We start from the raw sequence: 15,904 nt of genomic DNA, 5'->3' as shown, positions 1-15,904 counted from the left end.
ACATCAGAGAACTACTTTGTTAGGTAGTGTCGTATACTCCGTGTACGCACAATTTAAAACACTTGGAGTTAAGAAAGTGTTTCGAGATATTAGTCATACAATGTTTTAAGAAAAAAGTTTAGGGAACTTTGTTTCTTCCACGTTCAAATACAAAGTTTATCAGTGCGTTGAATTTTTCCCAGGGTTCCATGAGTGTTCATTTAATTTCTCATCAACGGGTACGAAAAATCGTACCAGATTTGAGTATATGGTGGAAATTAGAAACTTTGATGCATAAAGAACTTTTCGTTCGAGCAATTTGTATATAAATTAAATAGTTTTCGTTTAAGCTTTCAAGATATTTTAATAATAATTATAAATTAATTAACTGTCTTAGTAAACACAAATGTTTTTGTGTTAATTTTACCCATAAGTGTCACAAGAATTTTTTAAAGATATAAATATATTTTTGTGGCAACGTAATTATACGATTTGGTTAGCATGTCCGTCAGTACAGACAGCGGAAACCTAGTGGCGACTTAAAGCTACTAGTTGTAGGTGTATATTAATTCCAATTTTCAGTAATGACAGATTTTTAGCAAACATACTTTGTTTTGGCCCTTTTGGGGCATAGCATTACGTTTGCGGACTTAACAATTCTAGGAACCGGGTTTCGGTTCTCGTGATGGGCGAAGCACAGCTCGCCCATTGTGTAGCTACGTGCTTAACTTCTAACAAAAAAAAAAAAGTAACCGTTTTGTTTAATTTTGTGAAAACTTCTTGAAGTTATACATGCGTTAGCCGTCCCTAAGTTTGAAGTGATAGACCACCCACCGCCAACCTTTGGGCTACTCTTTACCAGGGAATACAGTTATTGATTGTTAAATTCTATCCATCTGTTTTAATCGCGGTTGAAGAAGGAATCTGGTTTGGTGACAAGATTCAGAAACGTGAGATGAGCGCCCTAATCATCGGACCAATTCACTACACACAAAACAAAAAAATTACTTGGATTTTGATTACAGAATCAATTATCATAATTTTTGGCAAAACGTATAATTTTTAAATTTATGAGCTTGCGTTTTCGAATACAAATATTCCAAATAAATTATGTTACTACGTTTACAACTCATAACTTATCAGATCCAGTAGAGTGTGTGTTTTTTTTTCTTATAGCAAAGCCACATCGCACTATCTGCTGAGCCCACCGAGAGAAATTGAACCCCTGATTTTAGTGTTGTAATTCCGTAGACTTACTGGTGTACTAGTAGGGTGCAGATGCAATAGAAGTTACAACGTTTACTACTACTAATTTATCAGACGCAATAAAAGTTGCTCTACATTACGAGGATTCGTAGAAAATTTACAATTATTCACGAACCACATTTTCAACACAAAAACGTCCTTCTGTTTTGCAGTAAATTCAACAGTCTGCTGTCATTACAACTCGTGGGTTACTCTTTTATTAATAGTGGGATTGAGAATTACGTTACGATACCTCCACGGCTGAAAGGGCGAGCATTTTTGGTGTGAAGGGGATTCGAACTCGTGACCCTCAGATTACGACTCGAGTGCCACCTGGACATGCTGGGCCAAAGGATTAACGAGTTTGCAGAACGTTACGATATTTTTAAAGGCATCACGTCTACACTTACCTCAACTCAGTGTCTCGGGGAGACAGTAGTAAGTCTTTGGATTTACAACACTAAAATGAGGCGGTCATTTGCCCTCGCTAACAGAGCAGATAGCCTGTTGTGGCTTTACTGTAAGAAAATACATGACTCATGTTAATGTTTTCATTTTTACTTCAGTGAATTCAAGAACTATTACATTTACTCTTGTATTTTTAAAGTGTATTACACTTTGCTCTTGTTTGTAAAAACAACTTGAGTTGTCATATTTATAACTATTGCTACATGTTTGTCTTAGATGTATTGGACCTTTTCTCCTTCGTTATTATAGATCATACATTTCATCTGTTCTGAAGGCTTAACTTTATCCATTATTTCCGGCTGTCTACTTTATAAATTGAGTATGGGTGTAGTGGATAATTAGAGTCGGATTAGTATGTTAAGCTACTCTAATAAAGTTCTACTGTTAGAGCATTTAAGGGGCTTTTATTGGTCATTAGAAACTGTTAGGGTGTATTGCATGAATGGAGATCAGAGATAGAGCATGAAGCAAATAATTAGCTTTCAAGTGTTTTGTATTCAAGTCCCTTTTATATTTTTTATGTTAGTTTATTTACAGTAATGGTTAAATCGTTTAGAATGTAGGCGTTTTCTTATATTCATATTATATATTCTTATTATGAATATCATTTAGCACTGTTAGCTTAGTTCATGGAATTAAGACAAATTTAAATCTCATAAATTGGTCAAATTATGTGAGGCATTATTGGAATTACGGCCGAAAATATCGTTAAAAACGAGGGTGCCCAACTAATGAAACACTGTATTATAATCACTATCAGTAATAACAGTAACTGCCCAGTTAGTCTGGTATAAGGGTAGTTTTAGTTCTGATCTACGAACGTAACTGCTTGCTTTGATCAATAATAATCAATTCTTGACTATCTGTGGATTGTTTGTTTGAAGTTTAAACACAAAGCTACATAACAAGCTATTCGTTCTCTTCCTACCACAAGTTTTTAGCCTTGTGAGTCTACAGACATACACTGGGATTAACTATTGATCCATTAATATTATGTAGGTTTATGCTTCTATATTAATTTATTATCGTACCAGTTTTGCTATTTCTTAGGACGAGATTAAAATTTTTGTTTTGTAAATAAACGTCAACTCTTAAGTACAACAAACATGAAAGTAGCTCAACTTGCTTCTGTGGATAATAAATATAAAAACAAAAATTTTGCGGCATAGTGTTTTATTTTGAATGTAAAATAAATTAGCTTAAACTGGGTAAAACCTTTTAAACAGAAAGCTATTTTATTGTACATTTAATTTGTTTTTCAAATCGAATTCTCTTCAGTATCAGGTTCACAACCTCACAGTTTTTTTTCATATTCGCTTATAAAGCAGAATCTTTTTGTTTTTTGAATTTCGCGCAAAGCTACTTGAGGGCTATCTGCGCTAGCCGTCCCTAATTTAGCAGTGTAGGACTAGAGGGAAGGCAGCTAGTCATCACCACCCACCACCAATTCTTGGGGTACTCTTTTACCAACGAATAGAGGGATTGATCGTTACATTATAACGTACCCACGGCTGAAAGGGCGAGCATATTTTGTGTGACTGGGATTCGAATCCGCGGTCTGCAGATTATGAGTCGAACGCCTTAACACGCTTGGCTATGCCGGCCCCTGTTATTTATGGCCAGAGGCTGTTTTTACGTTGCATGTCTATTTCAATGTTTGGAATTTTCTTGAGTGATTGATCGAGACATAATAACGTCCCCACGGCTGAAAGGGCGAGCATATTTTGTGTGACGGGGATTCGAACTCACGATCCTCAGGTTAAGAATCGAGTGCATTAACCACCTGGCCGTGTCGGACCAACTTAGGTAGTTGGTTCAGGGCTGTAAATTTTGAGTTTGCGTCATCAAGAAAATAGTGTAAATACTGGGACGTACTAGAAAAGAATCAAGTAAAGGAACTTTCTATCAAGACGTTATATGTGAAGTTAGGCCTACTGTTTCTTATGGGTGAACTTCTGAAACTGGTACTCAAAGAAATAAAATATTTTCATTACGTGGACCGGACCTTGCATTTATTCTTATCGAATAATAACATAAAATACACCGAACAATACAATCTCTTGCAATATTTTGTTCAGTAACTTTAAATACCACAATTTTAAAATCTTATTCATTTTACAATAATTTTATGTAACTTACGTGTTTATTTATTGTTACATGTGATTTTTTGTGAGTGTACTTTTAAGCACAAAGCTAGATAATGGGTTATCTACGCTTTGTCTATTACAAGGATCCAGCCTAGAATTTTAGTACTTTAAGCCCTCAAAGTTACAACTGATTCGTCGAGAGGGAGACCTTACTGTTGTAAAACATATGGTAGAAATAAAACTGGGTATCAACACACCCGTTTCTTTAGACTTCAAAATAGCATTGTTAAAGATTAAAATATATTGTAAGTAACCTTAAAGAGAAACACACAGAGATGCTTCTTATGTTCTACTTATAATAGCTATATTTTATTAATTAAGATTATTTGGTATTGAAACCTTTTTTGTAGTTATCATGAGTAGTGATGGTAAATGTACGATTATGTCTTCTCATTCAAAAGGGTATCTTGTAATAGCGGTTCTCCACATCGTCTACTTTTACCAAGTTCAAGGTCCGCCTAGTGGTGCGTGTCTGTACTAATCCATGGTCGTCATGACTTCACGTTGTTCTTTGTTATAATGTACGATCGCCAATAAAGTCATTGACCCCCAAATCCAGATAGAGATATGGCCAATAGACAAGAGTTCGAGTTTGACTGTGTGGGTATTTGGGTATTGATGTTGTTAAATACCCAGGAGGGTCAGGTACATTTGACCTCTTCCTCCCTCCCGAACGATTATAGCGTCTGTCTTTAGGGTTTTTTTTTTTGTTTTTTTTTTAAAGCTTTGGGCCAGAGTAAAAGTATAACATCATACTCAGGTCCATTTCAGGGCTCAGTCCATGCATGGACGAACAAGAATTTTTTTTTTTTTCCATTTAATTTTTTTTTTTTTTTTGTATTTTCATATATATATATTTTTTTTGTATTTTTTCTCCTTTTTCTCGATTGAGAGAATGCTACTACTACTTGTAGTAACACAAACACTCACACAGAAAAGAAAGTAATAATAATTCAAAAAGAGAAGAAAATAAAAATAATAATAATGATTAAAAAAAGAAAATAATAATTATAAAAATAAAAAGAAACAAGGACTAAGTGTCTAGTGCATAGTGGCCAGCTTGTGTTACATTTCTTAAATATATGTTAAAAGGGGAGAGGTATTTAGTACCATTTACATCATGTACGTGATATCTGTCGAGATCACACATTAAGTCATTTTTGTGCCAATTCTTATTGAAATATTTTAGAGAATTATGCAAGAGTCTTTCAGCTATTGTATCTATGTTTGCATACTTGTGCATGAATGTGGTTGAGGTGCTACGTGGTACTTTGTATGCTGAAGTTAGTACAGAATTTTGTATACGTTGAAGTTTCTGTACATGTGTGGGTGCTATGTTAATCCAGGCAGGTGATGCATATTCTATTGTTGGTCTAATGTACGTTTTGTAGATTTTAAGTATGTTGTCTGGTGATGTTCCTTGGATTCTACCTGAAAGACTTCTTGCATAGTTTGCTCTTTTCCAGATTCGTATCAGTACATTTTAATATGTGGTAGCCACGTTAATTTTGAGTCATAGGTTAGACCTAGAAATTTAGCAGAAGTAGCAGTCAGTAAAAGTGATCCATTCATATAGAGTTTTGGTGGATCTTTTTTCAGCTTATTCAGTCTGCTGAATACTATGACTTGGGTTTTTGGAATATTAACTTTGATTCTGTATTTCTGGCAGTATTCTTCGATGTTATTTAGGACTGGTTGTAGGTTCGTTGCTGCTATTGACGGAGTGGGGCACTTTTCCAGACTGCTACATCGTCAGCGAACTGTGATGCATAACCGAAATTTAGGTCCGACAGAGGCATATTACTCACGTACATGATAAATAATATAGGGCTAACAACCCCTCCCTGCGGGACTCCTGCTTCGGGTGAAAAGGACCCTGAGTGGGCCCCATTTACATTTACTTTACACATTCTGTTATCCAGGAAGTTGGACAGCCAGCGAATAGTTTCCTGGGGTAATGCCATTTCAAGCAATCTATGTCTTAAGCCGTTATGCCACACTGTGTCAAATGCTTTCTCAATGTCGAGAAAGCAAGCTACAGTGCATTCTTTTTGTTGAAGCTGTCGGTAATTGATTCTGTAAGTCGAATCAGGTGGTCTGTAGTTTGGCGGTTTTCGAAATCCGTTTTGAATTTCTGGTAATTTTGAATTTTCTTCTAAGTAAACTGACAGACGATTACTAATTATCCTCTCTAATACTTTGCCAATACAACTGGTTAAGCTAATCGGGCGGTAGTTGTTTGGTTTATTCGCTGACTTTCCTTCTTTCTGGAACATTAATATTATTGCTTCCTTCCAAGAAACGGGGATATATCCAGCTGATAGTGAGAGATTAAATAACGCTGTTAGGTGTTCATATAATCTCTGAGTGCCTTGTTTTAGGAGGATAGCTTGAATACCATCTTCTCCAGGAGCTTTGTTTTTTGTGTTTTTAATAGCAGTTACTACTTCTGTAACAGTGATATGTTTTACCAGTTGATGAGTGCTCCAGTCTTTTGTTTTTCTTGGTGTGTAATATTGTTGACTGGAAATTTAGGTGTAAAAATGCTTCTGTTTTGGTCAATAAAGTTTGTGACTGTATTATAAAAGTATCTGTTCATGTCTGGTTCATGATGTGTTTTGAACGTGTTTTCTAGGTGTTTTTTAAATATCTCGGCTTTTTCTGTGTTAGTGTATGCTGTTTCTCCATCCAGTTCCAGTGGTGGATATACTGTGTTTGTTGTTCCTGTGTTTGTAAATCTTTTCAAATGTGTCCAGAATTGTTTAGGATCAGTTTTATGATTTAGATCGGAACAGAAGGTGTCCCAGTTTTCTTGTTTCTGTTGTCTGATTAAGTTTCGTATTTTATTTCTTATTGTGTTTATCTGAGTTTTATAGTTATTTATTAAAACTCAGATAAACACAATAGACAAGATGGGTATGATATTGTTTGTTTTTGAATTTCGCGCAAAGCTACACGAGGGTTATCTGCGCTAGCCGTCCATAATTTAGCAGTGTAAGACTAGAGGGAAGTCAGCTGGTCATCACCACCCACCGCCAGCTCTTGAACTACTCTTTTACCAACGAATAGTGGGATTGACAGTAACATTCTAACGTAACGCCCTTGCGGCTGAATGGGCAAGCATGTTTGGTGTGACGAGGATTCGAACCCGCGACCCTTAAATTACGAGTCGAACACCTTAATCCACCTGGTTATGCCGGGTCTGCATATGATATTAACCATGTAAAGGCATGAGCCTTTCAACTGTTTTACATTCCCAACGTTCGGTAGAATGTGTTTTATGAGAAGCAAAAGTGTTTTTTATACAATGTTTGAAGACCTGTTGCACTAGAAATATGTCCAAAAGTTTTGTTGTTGTTTTTCATAAAAGAAAGCAGTGCAAAATAGTAGATATTGTTGTAGATTGAAAAAAAAATCTTTTTCTTATAATAAAGCCATTTCCGGCTATTTCATGTATCAACCGAGGGGAGTCGAACCCCTCATTTTTATCGTTATGAAATTTCCGCTGTGATACTGCCTTTATAAGGTTTATTGGTTACATTTTTTTAATTATTGACAGTTTTTCTAGATTATAACTTAACTACAACATGTCTTACTGCGGAAATAAAAACTTTACTTCCAGGTAACATTTAACAGTTTGTTTGTTTTTCACTAATCTTCGTTAGGGTAGAATAGAATATTATGTTTTTTTCGGTTCAACGGTACACCTTGTATTATTCAAACTGGTCAGCCAAGAAATACAAAAAATGAAAGTTGTGTAATTCAGTACCTGTTTTCAGAGAAAGTTTGCTTTAGGGTAAAACTACACAATGAACCACTTGGGCTGCGCGAGATGCACGTATCGAACACCCAATTTTAAAATATATTGTTGGCCCCACTGGAAGCATAAAAATAAAAAGAAGAAAAAAGAAATAGTTATAAAAAAACAAAAACAAGAAATAAACAAACAAACCAGGATTGAATTCTAGCGAGAAGCTGGTAGAACTTCATACCCACATGTTAAACAGTCTTGAAAAATGGTGCGGGTATTCCAAAGATTCAAAAACCAATGATTGAAAAATATGCTACAAGACTAGATCTGCTAAATTAGTGACGGCTAGCACAGATAGCCCTCGAGTAGCTTTGTGCGAAATTCAAAACAAAACAAACAAACAGACACGCCCACGTAAAATGCCACGTGAACTATCGTTTTATAATTTTTACAACAGCTTTACCTAAGATTAAAGGTGGAAAGTTTTCAGCTGTTTAAAACTGTCATTGGGATTAAAGACGGCTAATGTCAAAACAGTAAAACTATACGATTAAAGGTCGTTTCGGTACATAAGTAGTGGTCAGGCAAAGCAAACTAAATTACCAGTTTCTAGCTCAAGTTTCCAAAACAATCATGCAGACGAATGAATATTATTCATTGCCAACTTCTAAACGCAGATTTACTGAATCATATGAAATTCGTCTTATCAAAGAACATTTGATATTAGCTTAAGAAATTTGCGTGAATAATTATGCCTGATATGCCTGCACCCGTGTAGGTACAGATGGCGACAATAAACTGTTAATCTAAGTTCTATGTTTTATCCATCGTCATGCATTAAGGTGAACAAAAAACCTAGTCTTTCTAGCTAACGAATGAATATTTGCTGTAGAATTGTAATCAACGCTATAAGTGTAGTTACCAGTTTGGCCACCAGTTTTACTTTCATTCCTTTAAATCGCACGTGAATTTAATTTTTAACCGCACCCTTTTTTCACACCTCAGGTGTTTTTAATTGGATATATTTCAGCCATAACTACATGAATATTTTTGAACAAACATTAAAACAGTTTCTTAGGGTTTTGTTCGTTTTAGAAGTTTCTCGTAAAGTTACACCTTCTCTCTTTCTTGGGCTGTTTTTGCCCTTCCTTCCTTCCTATCCGTGGTGGTTGTTTTGGTTAAGCATATTTTTATGCCCAGGTTAATTTTATATCTCACCACTAGTGAATGGTCATGAATTTGTTCTACTGGCCTTACATTTTCCTATTCTAAATAGGTTTTAAATTTGTACATATTAATTCACTATTCAAGGACGACAGACTGCACTGAGAAAGTTTAAAACGTGACAATGTCCCAGTTGATGAGGATGGACTTTCACAGACTTCTAGGATGTTTCAAGCTTGACCTCTCAGGTCACATTTAAACCTTTCAGATCAGCAAAATTCTATTTTTTTTCAGGATCGCAAGTGAGAATGTATTCCACGCATGTGAACTAGCGTCAAACAGAGGTAACGGAAGATGTCATATCACACTCGCTCTACCTTGAAAGCATGACAGAAAAAATCAAACAAACAAAACAAAAAAACGTTTATTATGCATAGTTGCGTTCTAGAATACCGCACACCTCGGTCTACGTGAAGCGTGAACTGTCACGTGAAACAACCAACAACAGTTCTCATTTTTGTCTAGTTATATAATTTAGATGAAACTGAAAATCATTGAGGAACAATAGACATCTGGATAAAGTAAGAGGTGGTTGTTATGTTGTGCAAAACATTAAAAAATTGTTACATACGGCTGTATTTATTTTTCGGGCAAAGCTACACACTGTGTTATCTGCACTATGTACACTGCAGGTTTTAGTGTTGTAAGTCCATAAACTTAGCGCTGACCCACCGACCACTTACAATACTTATTTCAGCCAAACTGTTTACTTCTTAATGTGTTTCATTTAATGGTATCTAGTTTTAGCCATTGCCTTTGATATAATAGTAATAATTTCACGCAAACGTTTCGTTTGTTTGCTGTTAAGTGTAAAGCTTCACTAATAGATTATCTGTGGTGTGCTAACCACAAAAAGGGCCAGGTGGTTAAGGCACTGGACTCGTAATCTGAGGGTTGCGGGTTCAATCCCTATCAACCAAAAAGTGTCCGCCCTTTTAGCCGTGGAGGCGTTATAATGCGACAGTCAATCCCACTATTTTTTGATAAAAGAGTAGCCCAAGAGTTGGCAGTGGGTGGTGATGACTAGCTGCCTTCCTTCTAGTCTTACACTGCTAAATTAGGGACGGCTAGCGCAGATAGCTCTCGTGTAGCTTCGCGCGAAATTAAAAAAAAACAACAACAAACAAAACACAACGAGTATCGAAATTAAGATTTTAACTTTATAGGTAATCAAACATAGTGCTGAACCACTGGGGGAAAGAGAGCAATCAAACATAGTGCTAAACCACTGGGGGAAAGAGAGCAATCAAACATAGTGCTGAACCACTGGGAGGAAAAGGCAGACGACGCGTCTTTCTTTTTTATTGTAATAACAATTTCGTCGTAAATTTTGACACTGTTACGTTTTGTGTAGTGTATCGAACTTTTTATAATACAAGTAACTTATATCAAATAAGAGATGGCTAAAGTCATAGTTTCAAGTATTAATGGCTTAAATCAATTTTGTTCAAGCAACGGTTTTAGATTTGTAATCCCGCAAATTTATTGCTGGTCCACTATGAAGAAGTTTAACCAGAAAAGTCTGTGATCACTTAACGAGCAATAGAGAAATATCGGTTCGCGCCCGCGTCGCGCTAAACATGCTCGCCCTCCCAGCCGAGGGGGCGTTATAATGTGACGATCAATCCCCCTTTTCGTTGGTAAAAGAGTAGCCCAAGAGTTGGCGATGGGTGGTGATGACTAGCTGCCTTCCCTCTAGCCTTACACTGCTAAATTAGGGACGGCTAGCACAGATAGCCCTCGAGTAGCTTTGTGCGAAATTCCAAGACAAACAAACAAACAAACAAAAGAGAAATGTTCCCTTGTGTCGAAGGCCATTAACTTCGCACTAGTAGAAACGACGCGATACGGGCGGCTGTTTGTGCTAGTATTCATCCTTCACTGAAAAAGTTTAGAAATAAAAAAAACGGATTTTTCTGGGAAGTGCTACGCAACTAAAATGTTCAAATTGTGCTGATATAAAGTGTAATGTGTTTTTATATATTAAATGTGGTAACGTTTATTAAAAATAACCATTTTTAGTACTATATTTAAAAGATCAATAAAGACATGATCAAACCCTCACGTAGTCCTAGTGAAAGTTGTGTTCTTGTTGTGAGGAAAGTTATTTATCATTCTGTTCTGTGATACAGAAATGGTTATTGGACATACTGTAGCTATACATTTAATTGCCTGAATCTTGGATACCCAAGATGTGTAAATATTTTATGGATTTTTTGTTTGTGGTGCCATTGGACAGATGACACTAAATGTTATTGATTAATAATAATGTGATACATACATACACACTCCGTCCATTAAAGTCACAACTGTATCACATCTCATACAAATTTGTATGCAGGGGCGGCGCTGAAAGGGGCGTTGGGGTGGTATTCAAAGCTCAGTCCTCCTGTTTGTAGTCATTTTGAAAGATAACGTCCAATTCAAAAACTAGTGTTTTTCGACGTATTGCAGCCTACCTCCGTCACAGCCAACTTGCCGGTTCGTAAAATTTCAAGAAAATAAATAGAAACTGACATAATATTCTGTATGCAACCCATAACGTTTTTTTGTTTCTTTCCAGTGTAGTTGGATTTAGTGAGTTGCTACAGTTTAGAAAGACAGCGAGTTGGTCCTTGTTATCGAAAAGGTTAATTTTTTTAATTTCGCGCAAAGCAACACGAGGATTGTCTGTGCTAGCCGTCATTAATTTAGCAGTATAAGACTATAAAGAACGCACTAGTCATCATCACCCACCGCTTGGGCTACTCTTTTACCAACGAATAGTGGGATTGACCGTCACATTATAACGCCCCCACGGCTGAAAGGGCGAGCATGTTTGGTACGACGGGGATTCGAACCCGCGCCCCTCAAGTTATGGGCCTTAATCGACCTGGCTATGTCGGGCCAGGTTAATAAATACTGCTCTAATAAGTCACAAACAAGTGTATCGCAACGTTAAGAAGTGCCTTTTTTTTCGTAAAGAATTTTAGTTGATATTACTAAGTCTATACGAAAAATATAAAATATAACAAATATGTTGCGAAATTAGCAAACTCTGATAATTAGGCCTTTCATGAGGATATATCATCACATATATTTCGTTTAGGCCTAGTAATATCAACTAAAAGTCTTTACGATATGTTTTGTGGTGGATATAAAGTGACATATTTTCTATTTTAATTTTCTCCCACTGAAACTTGCTGATCAAATACAATTTGACTATTTCACATAGTTCGGTTATATTCTCGTGTATTAAAACAACTTATAGTATTTGAGAATTATGCACACGAACACGTACATTTGTTATACCACTCAACTATTTCACTGTAATTTTAAGCTTTTACTAATCAAACTTCAAAGCATATCACTTTTGATCTAACTTCGTTTACCTTGTTACGTTTCCATGCGAAAAACCATTTTACCGAAAAAATGACACTCGCTAGGGTTAGCTTCGAGTATCAACTTGCACGTTCGTGGTTACGCATCCGTGATCGTCACAGTTGACGTTTCGTAGAAGCTAAACGGTCGCTGAAATTTAATGTTTTCCCTGCTACAGTATAATGAAAACAACAGAAAGAGTGGGTATTGTGAACTCTATATCGTCTTCTCAACCTTTTTGTTCACTTACATAAAAATATCTTAACTTTCTTTTTTATTGCTGGAAGTTGTCGCACTTTTTTATATATTAAAAAAAAGCCGGAAATGTTATTAATACATGAAGTCTAGAGAGGGATAGAGCAGGTAGTGAAGGAAACTTTTCTATAAATGTACAAATAAAGTTTCTTTCACCAGCCATTTCCCCGTTATCAAATTATTCATAGTATCTATTTATACTTTCCGTTTTTCCTAAACATATTAAAACATCTTTATTTAAGAAAGATTTACAAAGTTATATTCCAAAATATATTTAATTGCTTGTTTTGTTCCATTCGCATGGCCACAAAATTGCTCAATCTGTGTGCTATTACCACAGCCGTCGAAACGTACAAGTACAATATACCGTTATGAACCTTCAGACTTACCATCGAGGCACTAGGGGGCTAAATGTGAAAAAGGGATTAAAATAATTTGTTGACCTTTATATTTACGCTTGCATTCTGGAGAAATATCTCACAATGTTTGTTATCAACCGTTTTTTTTGTTGTTTTTTAACAGCACTTCGCAATACGAAAGTTAAAGTAAAAAGGCAAATTAAAATAAAATGCAAAAGGAAAATTCTAATTAATTTATTTCAAGTTGTTGACTTTTTGTGGAAAAAAATCTTTCAACATAACTGTTTTTGTTTTTGCGTATCTCAGGGTTTATTGCTCGGCAGGTTTAATTGAAAGAAAACTTTTCTAGTATTATTTAAACAACAAATAAAACTTTAGTCTGATGCAAAAATATGTTTTTTTAAAATAAGCTTATGTATTACTCTTATCTCCGTTCTTCAAATAGAATCCAGACATGAAAACATTGACATTTTGGTAAAAATCAACTCCACTATTCGTTGGTAAAAGAGTAGCCCAACAGCAGGCGGTGTCTTCCCTCTAATCTTTCAGTGCTAAAATAGGGACGGCGAGTACAGATTACCCACCTATAGGTTTGCACGAAATTCAAAACAATCAAACTGTTCAACCTTTCTCCATCAATACTCTGTACACTTATACTAAATCATATTTAATTTTCTAAACTCATTAGGTTTATTTATTCCCTAGCTTTGTGTTTTTATGTTATGTTTTAGGTATTTTTGTGTTTTAACTGTAACAGCATGTATAAATTGGTAATTTGGTTATTTTCATTGTGATGATGACTAATTCGAAATGGTATTTCTTCCATATGAATATCTCCCAGTAGCTAAGCGATAAATCTGTAGGCTTACGACACTAAAAATCTGGTTTCGATACCGTGATGGGCAGAGCGCATATAGTCTATTGCGATTAATAACAACCAACCAACTGCTTCAGAACAGTCTTTATTAGCATTGGGTTTTAGTCCAAATAAGTCCAAACTGTGCGCAATACATTTTTAATCGGGCACAATACTATCCTTTAACTGGATATGGTCATTGGTCTTTGATTTCTTTATTGGCCTCGTTGTTTGTTATTGACGTTAATGCAATTTTCTGTTAGGGCTAACAACATGAACTGTTACTTGTTCAAACCCAGTTTAGAGATGTTGCACTATGGTTTGGATGACTACCTATTGGTAGGAATGTTCCAAACACATGATTGATATCAGTAAAGTTATATTACACGGTAAATTTCCCATAGTGTTCGGTTATTAGTGAAGAAGGCTGGACTCTAAACGCGTGGCTCTCGTGTACGTCTCGCTCAACAGTCGAGGAAGGTCAAGATGCGGTAACATATTATAATTTTCTGCTTGGGAGATCTGTGCCGGGAATCGTCTATAAAAATCACCTCTTCACTATTTAAACGAATCATACTGTAACCTACGTTTTCAGATTACGAATGTGTTGGTATACATCACCTCTGAACGTCTGTCTTATTGAGTTTATTCAAGTCCAAGTTGTCAGTACTGTAGATTCTTCTTAATGCAAGAAGTGTGTTAATACAAAACAGTTCATTTGAAACTGGGATCATATAAGACTTGGTACCGATAAAAACATTGTCAGTTTTTGTTGGATAATTCCTGTAAAAGGACTTCCGAAGACTGGTAAGATTTTTCCTTCACTGAAAACTGTTTAGTATAGTGAAAGTAGAAATATAAAACAAGTCCCATTTAATACGTAAGGAAAGATATATATAGGTTTATGACATCAGTTACTTTTATACCTCTTATTGGCTCTGTAATTGTTTGTTTGTTGTTATCGTTGCTTTATGAATGAAAACAATTTAACATGCCATAATCCCACAAAACAAGTTAAACGTGTAATCTACATTAATTACTATCAAGAGTTGACGCTATATTATCATACAGACAAACAAGGTTCGTCCAGATGTATTTGAGATACTTAACATAATTATAAACGCGGCCCGGCATGGCCAGGTGATTAAGGCACTCGACTCGTAATCTGAGGGTCGCGGGTTCCAATCCCCCCTCATACTACACATGCTCGCTCTTTCAGCCGTGGGGACGTTATAATGTGACAGCCAATTCGTTGATAAAAGAGTAGCTCTAGAATTCGCGGTGGGTAGTGATGACTAGTTGCCTTTCCACTAGTCTTACACTGCTAAATTAGGGATGGCTTGCGTAGATAGTTCTCGTGTAGTTTTGTGCGAAATTTAAAACAAACAAACTATACACTTACACGAGATACTTAATAACAACATGACAATACACTTTACATGACATACTTAATATAAAAACAGAGTCTATCTACTTAAGAATATGAAACATTTGTAGTAACAATGCTCGTCTACATGTGCTCCGGCATGGCCAGGTGGTTAAGTCCTCTTATCTTAATCTGAGGGTCGTAGGTTCGAATTCCCGTCACACCGAATATGCTCACACTTTCAGCCGTTAGGGCGTTATAATGTGACGTAAGGTGGTAAAAGAGTTGGCGGTGGGTGGTGGCAGACGAACTGTCTTCCCTCTAGTCCATATTTTTAGGGATGGCTAACGCAGATAGCCCTTTTGTAGCTTTGCGAAAAATTCAAAACAAACAAATAATAGTCTATACGTACGTAAGATAATTAACAATATAATCTATTCACTTATTGTTTCAAACTTTTGTAGTAACAATGCTCATCTACGTGCCGAGGTTATTATTTCAAATCCCCATCAACCGAAAAGTATTCGCCCTTTCAGCCGTGGAGGCGTTATAATGTGACGGTCAATCCTACTATTTGTTTGTAAAAGAGTAGCCCAAGAGTTGGCAGTGGGTGGTGATGACTAGCTGCCTTCTCTCTAGTCTTACACTTCTAAATTTGGGACGGCTAGCGCAGATAGACCTCGCGTAGCTTTGCGCGAAATTCAAAACAAACAAACACTCTGTCCACCAGAATCGAACCATGGAATTTAATGTTACAAATCCATAAACTTACCGCTTACCCACAGAATAACAACAAACAAAAGCCTGCCTGATAGGCTAGTAAACGTATATAGTGTACATTCTTGTTTGCCAAGTTTAAGTGATAGTGGGTGCTACCAGTTATAATTTAGCATT

Source organism: Tachypleus tridentatus, chromosome 2 (genome assembly GCF_004210375.1).
Source record: "Tachypleus tridentatus isolate NWPU-2018 chromosome 2, ASM421037v1, whole genome shotgun sequence".
NCBI classification, from domain to species: domain Eukaryota; kingdom Metazoa; phylum Arthropoda; class Merostomata; order Xiphosura; family Limulidae; genus Tachypleus; species Tachypleus tridentatus.
The sequence above is the reverse complement of the archived record's forward strand: the minus strand, read 5'-3'. Positions refer to the sequence as shown.